The sequence below is a fragment of the Trachemys scripta genome, chromosome 2 (assembly GCF_013100865.1).
Source record: "Trachemys scripta elegans isolate TJP31775 chromosome 2, CAS_Tse_1.0, whole genome shotgun sequence".
Lineage (NCBI taxonomy): Eukaryota > Metazoa > Chordata > Testudines > Emydidae > Trachemys > Trachemys scripta.
Window position 1 is genome coordinate 144,616,810 of NC_048299.1, and position 7,631 is coordinate 144,624,440.

Here is a 7,631-nt window from a genome sequence, read left to right on the forward strand (position 1 = left end):
CTATTCAAGCATGCACTTAGGTGTGGTTTTAAGTGCTTTCCTGAAACAGGGCCACTGACAATTAATGCCAAGTACAGGGTTTTAGTAACATGGGCAACCTGCCCATTCGGAACAGGGATCCAGCAACTCATTTCACTTAGGCTGCTAATCAGGCAGTGGACGGTACCAGTTTTAAGCGATTACCAGCCTCGCCTGGATTTGGACCAGCCATATGGAGGTGAAATATTCCTATTGAGTGACCAGCCCTTGACGCTGTCAATACCCCTAAGAGCGGAACCGTTGATCTCAGAGGCCACTAAATATTGGAGAACATAAGACTGTCAGGATGAGTTTCCCCAGTTATTGTTTATTTAAGAGCTATTGCAAGTGATTTGGAATCCAGAGTATCTCCCCAGGTGACAGTTTAGTAACAGCAGAGCAGGGACTAGGAGCTAGGACTGTCTCCCAGGCCAGATCTCTGTCCACAGGACCATGCTGTCTACCTCTGGCTCAGTATGACACCCAGGCACCCCTTTGTGGCAGAGGGCATAAGATCTTACAGGGATCTCCTGGGTCAGCGTGCGAGATCTCTATCGAGACCTAGCTGCTCACTGGTTGACAATCATTTTGCAATGAATGCATGGATAATATTTAAGGAGTTATGGATCTCTACTGAAGTTTAAAGTTCTTAAGGTCTTGGAGTAAGGCCGGTATGTACCTTGGAAATGTTCCTTCCAGGCAGGAGGTAAAAAGACACCTGTCTCCCTGTTTGGCCATTTGGGCATTGTATGCCTCATACTGCATGGCTCTTGTCATACTACGCTAGCAGTGAAATGAAAGATTGTGAAAGCTACATGATGAAACAGACAAGATGGGATGTCCTGTTTACGAATAAAGACAAAAATATGGGTCTGGTATCCTTTGGAGCCGTCACCTACAAAGCAAGCTGACAGCACGTGTCTGTCTCATGCAAGGAGGGTCCCAGCCAAGCCTGGATGTAAAGTGCTGCAAGGATTTTGGGTGAGTCACACCTCTACAAGATGGAAGAGTATCTTGTTAATTAAGCCTAGCTCTAGAGCAGGTGCTATGATTTTATTCTATATGTAACCATTTGTTTCCAATACTTCTACTTGAATCTCCAGGCTTTGTTAAATATATTCTTGATTTCACTATAAACTTATCTCAGTGCTGTGAATGAAGCAGAGTGGGGACCTGAGGTGGAAATGGTAAGATGGGCTGTACTGTTTCTTCAGAAGCAGCGAATACTGCAAGTGTCCAGTGGACTAAGGGCTGGACACTCTAGTGAGACGATCGGAGGGGTGAGATGCCAACATGTGAAATAACAGGCGTGCCTGGGGCCTAGAGGGGAGCAGTTGTGTTGCCCGAGGAGTTGGGGAGCTGACCTCCCTCCCCCAGACCTACAAGACTTCCTGATGCTAAAGGCAGGTGATAGCGAGATGATTCACAGCCCTGGGTACACCGAGGAAGCATCACACAGAGTCTACCACTTTAAAATTGGACAACTTAACACTGGCTCTCCAGAAATTCAAAAGGTTTCCTTGTGCTCTGGGATACAGGCTTGCTAGAAAGCTTAGCCCCTTTAGTGAATGCATACAGAGACCAAAAGAGGGGAAAAAGCAATAGCTTTAAAAAAAATTAATAAGATGGGTTTAAAATACTACTCTTTGAAATAGATCCTCAATTAAAACGAAGCATTCCTCTTACCATCCTGAGAGCAGCTGAGTCAGGAATTAATTCAGTTTTTATAATGATTATTATTAGTAACAGCTGCTGTCATTTCCATAAGAATAGCCTGGCAACTCATTCAAGTGATTAATAAGTAATTTGCAAATCTAGCTTTTGAGTCCCATAAAACGTTCTCTCTGAGCTTCTCTAAATTATTAGCAGTATTACAGTAATGGCGAGACGCCCTGATCCTGGTGGGGGCCTATGTGCCGTCCAAAGAGTAGGGAACAGACACAGAGAAAGCAAACCACTTACCCATGGTCACACAGAGTCTGTGGCATAGCCAGGAAATAAACCCAAGATTGCCTTGTCCCAGTTGAGTGCCTTAATCACTAGACCACGCCACCTAACTGATTCATTCTCAGAAAGCATAAATCACTTTACAACCGAATGAGACATTTAATATATTTCACGGTTAAATAAAGGGAAACCCCCAGACTCACTTACAATTAAACACCTGGGAGCCAGCATGTTTGAATCCTACCTCAAGCCCCGCAACCCCACTTCATTCATATTAATGCCGGAAGCATTACAGGACTGCCATGTGCTATTAAGCCTGCCGAATGGTGCTTACTGAATGCAGATCTGAGACTTGACACACTGGGGCCAGTGTGCGATCCTCATTTAAGTCAGAAGGCTAGCAGTTCAGGGCGCCATGAACCATTCAAACTAAAACAGAACGGAGGAGATTCCCACTGGTAAGATAGCTGCATTATATGTTTAGGCTGAGCAGGATAATCTTGCACGCGTTGGTTCAGCTATGAAGCATACAGGAGATATACGGATAGGATCAGAACATATCCAGGGAATATTCCTAATGCACCTTTTTAATTCAGGCTGTTGCAGCCCGAGCATTCGTGAACAGGAGTGCTCTGCCGTCTTGCTATAGTTCATAAGAATAGAGTCTTCCATCATCATTTCTGCTTTGCTTATTCAGCTGCTCTGTTAGCCTGCAAGGTTCATTGCACTTACTGGGCTAGAGGATGCCCTTGTACCCAGCTATCAGTGGAATAAAATTATCCCCAAACTTCCCTGCGTGGCTAAGACAGACCTACCTGAATCTTGAGTCTGCATCTGGTGTGGAGTACAGCTTTACACTCACTGCCAGCAGGGGGCGACAACACAGTGGCGCCACTCCTCCTCACACCCCCCCAGCAAAAATAGCTAACCATACGCAAGAGTCAAAATAAACGGCACCTTATCCAAGAACTGCAACAACTTTCTGGCCCCTGCAGCAAGAGGGGAAGAAACTCTGACTCAAAGGGACGTGGCTTCCGTAGGGTTGCCCACCCTCCAGGATGGTCCTGGAGTCTCCAGGAATTAGAGATTAATCTTTAATTAAAGACGGTCATGTGACAAAACCTCCAGGAATCCGGCAAACCAAAAGTGGCAGCTCTAGCCTTTTGCCACAAGGTGTCTACATTCCAAAGTAATTGCAGCAATTTCTCAGCTGCAGCAGCTTCTCAGAGTCAAAGACTGACTTCCAGGAGAGCCATGGGGTAGGGAGAGAGCATGACATGTTTACCAAGAACAATTGCTCAGAGTCTAAATCAAGTTTGGATCAGCCACGTTCACACCCATTTCAGTTAGCTTTCTGTGAACATTTAGGGCAAGTGAGGTCGTGTTCACATAGGCATTCTGGGGGTAGATCATATGAAATGGGGACAATATGCCATCCATTTACACTAAATCTTCTGCTAGGGGTGAACAAACACACACACACACACAATGGGACCCTGTTATAGCTAGCTGTTGCCATAATACAAACAATAATAAAATCCATTTTTTGCTGGTTGTTGCCATGGGAGGTAGAACAGGTTGTCATCTATGCAAGAGATATTCAGGCTGTTGGAACTGTGATGCAGGGGAGCTGGCTGTGAAGCAGCCCCGGGACACACACACACACACCTGCCTTTAACAAACAGAAGCGTGTGGGCAAACTGAGGCTGTTGATCGTGGGAAGAGGACGGCTGGCTTCGGAGCAGCAAGACTCCTGTGTGACCTGGCCTAGGAAATAGAACTTGCAAGAATCCCCATCGTTCTGTATTAACTCAGTGGAAACTAGCGTAGCAAGGTAAAGCCTCTGAATCTAACACAGTCCTTGATTCACTGGTTTCAATAGACTTTAAAAGTTTCCTGAGCCACTGCCATGCCTATTGGTCCGTTTGGTAACGGATCTAAAGGGCAATCATCCTTCATGCAAGTCACTGTCACCCAATGATGTATTTGCTTAATTTTCAGTTAAACACAGGACATGAATATTTCAGTCCTCCCTAGTAATGTTTAGTGGCTGAGAAGAATTGAGCTCGCTAAGTGTTGCGACTTTCATGGCAGGAATAATTTATTTGGCTGTTAAAAGTCATCATAGCTCCTTCGTTGACGTTTGTAGCTGGAAGTGTTGATTTGTTTATGGCATCCATTAGAATTTGTACCACAAGGACTTTCTGCTCACAAAAGGAACAAGGAGTATTATCAAGCAGCAACCCGGCCTTTATAGACCAACTTCTGGAGCCTGTTTTACTAACAGAGCTACATCTAAGGGCATCTGCACATAGTTTTCGAACATTATAATTATATTGATTTAGATATAAAGTAGTACAACTCCTGACTGGGGCCCAGTTATAGTGATTTAAAGGTGCTTATATCAGTCTAGCTTGCTCCCTTAAATTGTTGTATGCAGTGTCGTCATGCCAGTCCCAGGATATTAGAGAGACAAGGTGGGTGAGGTAATACATTTTATTGAACCAACTTCTGTAGGTGAGAGAGACAAGGTTTCGAGCTTACCCAGACCTGAAGAAGAGCTCTGTGTAGACTTGAAAGTGTGCATCTCTCATCTGCAGAAGTTGGTCCAATACAAGACGTTACCTCCCCGACCTCGTCTCTCCCTTAAATTATAGCAGTGCAATTATATTGTGTGTAGACAAGCCCCAAACATTTTGATGAACTGAGACACCTGGGGCATGTGTCATCAGGAAGAAGGTACAAAAGGTCCAGATCCTGACATCCTTAATTTGGGCTTAATTCTGCGACCCTTGTTCTGGACTGTACACACAGGTATGCAGATAGAGATAAAGGTGCAGTGGCTAGGCATTTCTTTACTGAAGGAAGCCTGTTGACCGATTGATATGAATTCACAAGCAGAGTCTTGGCATTAGGGACATGCTCCAGCTAGCTGAGTTCAGATTGTGAGCTCCTTGGATAAAAGGGGCCTGCTTGGTCTTGAAGGCAGAGTTGCTACAGCTTTGGTGTGACATAAGCTGAATTCTGCTTTCAGACACCCGAGGGGTTACTCCGATATGGCAGGCTAGTTCCAGTCCATGACTCATCTGCCCTAGGCTTAAATGCACTAGTGGTTAAAGTTTCTGAACTTGGAGCAGGTTGGAAGGTCTGTCATTGATTGAACGTATCCCCTGGCTCTTTGAGGCTCAAGGTCTCAGTCCATGGTTAGTTTATTTGCTTTACACGGTGACGTCAGGCTTCTGCTGAAGTATCTGTTCAACAATATGCTTTTTCTCTGTTTGCATCAGCGTCAGTTCTACCCCACTAAAAACTCAAGAGAAAAAGATCTCAGCTTGCAGCCTAGCTCAAGCAATTCTGTAGTCACCCAGGACAGGACATGACAGTTTTGTCTGTGGGAGCAACTGGGACAGGGGAATATTCCATTTTATCACACGCACTGTGTGCCCCTCAGCATCCCATTGTACTAGGTCATGGCCCACGAGCCACATGTGGCTCTTTTCATGTTAAAGTGCAGCTCGCAGAGCCCCCACATGCTGGGCAGAAGCCCCCATTCTCCACCTATCAGACTGGAGGGGGGAGCTCTGCCTTGCAGTGAGATGGTGGGGTAGAGGCTTCTGCCCAGTGCGTGTGGTGGGGGGGGGAGGGGCAAAGGAGTCTCAGGGCTTCTGCCCAGCAGGGCACACCTGCTGGGCTCAGGCCTTCAGCAGGAGCAGGGCCCCCGGCTCTCAAACTTCTGAAGATTGTCATATGCGGCTCAGAGGGTCAGTAAGTTTGGTCACCCCGGTACTAGACACTGCGTGTGCAACAGAAAGGCAGAGGTTGGCATTTTAAAGAGTCAGCAGTTGGCATCATCTCTCTCTCTCTCCCCCCCACCCTCCACTTAGAATTAAAATGAGCTCCTAGGATTCAGGGACAGGCAAACAGGTGCCTCTTCCTGCCAAACCTTTGTCCCCCATACACCCAAACGCCGGATTGGGTGAGAGGGAGGAGCTGGGAAGATGTGGGCATGTGCAACTCTCCTCTTCCAGGTGAGATGGAGGGGAACTGTTGAATAAGAAATGGGGGCCCAGTTCGGAAGAGGAAACCCTACAGAATTACTTTGTTTTCATACATGCACCATAAAAAACCTCCACAATAGTCAGTTTCCATTCTCTGAGCTAGCAAGAAAACAAGAGTCAACCATGAATCGTTCACGAATGGTTAAGGGAAATTTCCTGAAAGGCAACTGCAGATGCATACGCGCACAGACGCAGTCTCCCGGGCCGACTTTGACAAATCATCCCCAAGCACATCGGTCTCTTATCTAGCCAAGTTTACAACCCAAATTCAGTTGAGACGTGACCCCATTTTTGTTGCCATTCCAGCCATTCAATGCAAAAAAAGGCAAATCGGTGTCAGAAACTACACACACCCTCTCATGCACGCCTTCTACAAGTGGATGGTGGAGCGAGATAAACTGGTATCAACTAGGGGATGTGGCGGGGGGGAATTGTAAGGTTTGCTGAATAGTCTCACTGTATAATATGCTTTTAGAGCTGTGTGACAGTATAATTAGCACAAATGCAATCAGAGGCAATATGATCCAGTGGATAGAGCACTGGATTAGAATCATAGGATATCAGGGTTGGAAGGGACCTCAGAAGGTCATGTAGTCCAACCCCCTGCTCAAAGCAGGACCAATCCCCAACTAAATCATCCCAGCCAGGGCTTTGTCAAGCCTGACCTTAAAAACCTCTAAGGAAGGAGATTCCACCATCTCCCTAGGCAACCCATTCCAGTGCTTCACCACCCTCCTAGTGAAATAGTGTTTTCTAATATCCAACCTAAACCTCCCCCACTGCAACTTGAGACCATTGCTCCTTTAGGACTCAGGAGACCTGGCTCTGCCACTGAACTACTCTATGGCCTTTGGAAAATCACTTCACCTCTCTGTGTCTGTGTCCCCTTCCACTCTTAGCCTGTAGTGTTTATTTAATTTGGGAGCTCTTTAGAGCAGGAGTTCTCTTACTATGGGTATCCACAGTGTCTCGCATAATGGAGCCCTGAGCTTGGTTGGCACTTCTAGACACTTCTGTAACCAGCGCCGGCTTTAGGAAGGGCGGGGCCCAATTCGAACATTTTTGGCGGGGCCCCGGCAGGGATGACTAACAAAAAAAAAATGGGAAAAAAAGCCTTTAATTTCTTCCATGTATTATTTACTTTCCATAACTATATAAAAAATAAAATTATATATTATGTACATTGCATCATATATGCTGTTGATCGGTTATTAATGAGCTCCGTTTCACTTTTGTGGGTCCCCGCCACTCCCTGGGGGTGTGCTAGGGTGACCAGATGTCCTGATTTTATAGGGACAGTCCCGATTTTTGGGTCTTTTTCTTATAGGATCCTATTATCCCTCACCCCCTGTCCCGATTTTTCACACTTGCTGTCTGGTCACCCTAGTGGTGTGCACATGTGTGGGTCCCAGCTGCTCCCTGCCCCCCTCATTGAAGCAGGTGTGCAGGGTTACTGCCCTGGGAACTGCAGGGCACCAGTGGACATGGGGCTGGCTGGAGGCAGGGCAGGGGCTCACTGGAGGTAGGGTCTGGCTGCAGGCAGGGCAAGGGGTGCGGGGCTGGCTGGAGACAGGGGTGTGTGGGGCTGGTTGGCTTTGGGCAGGGCCG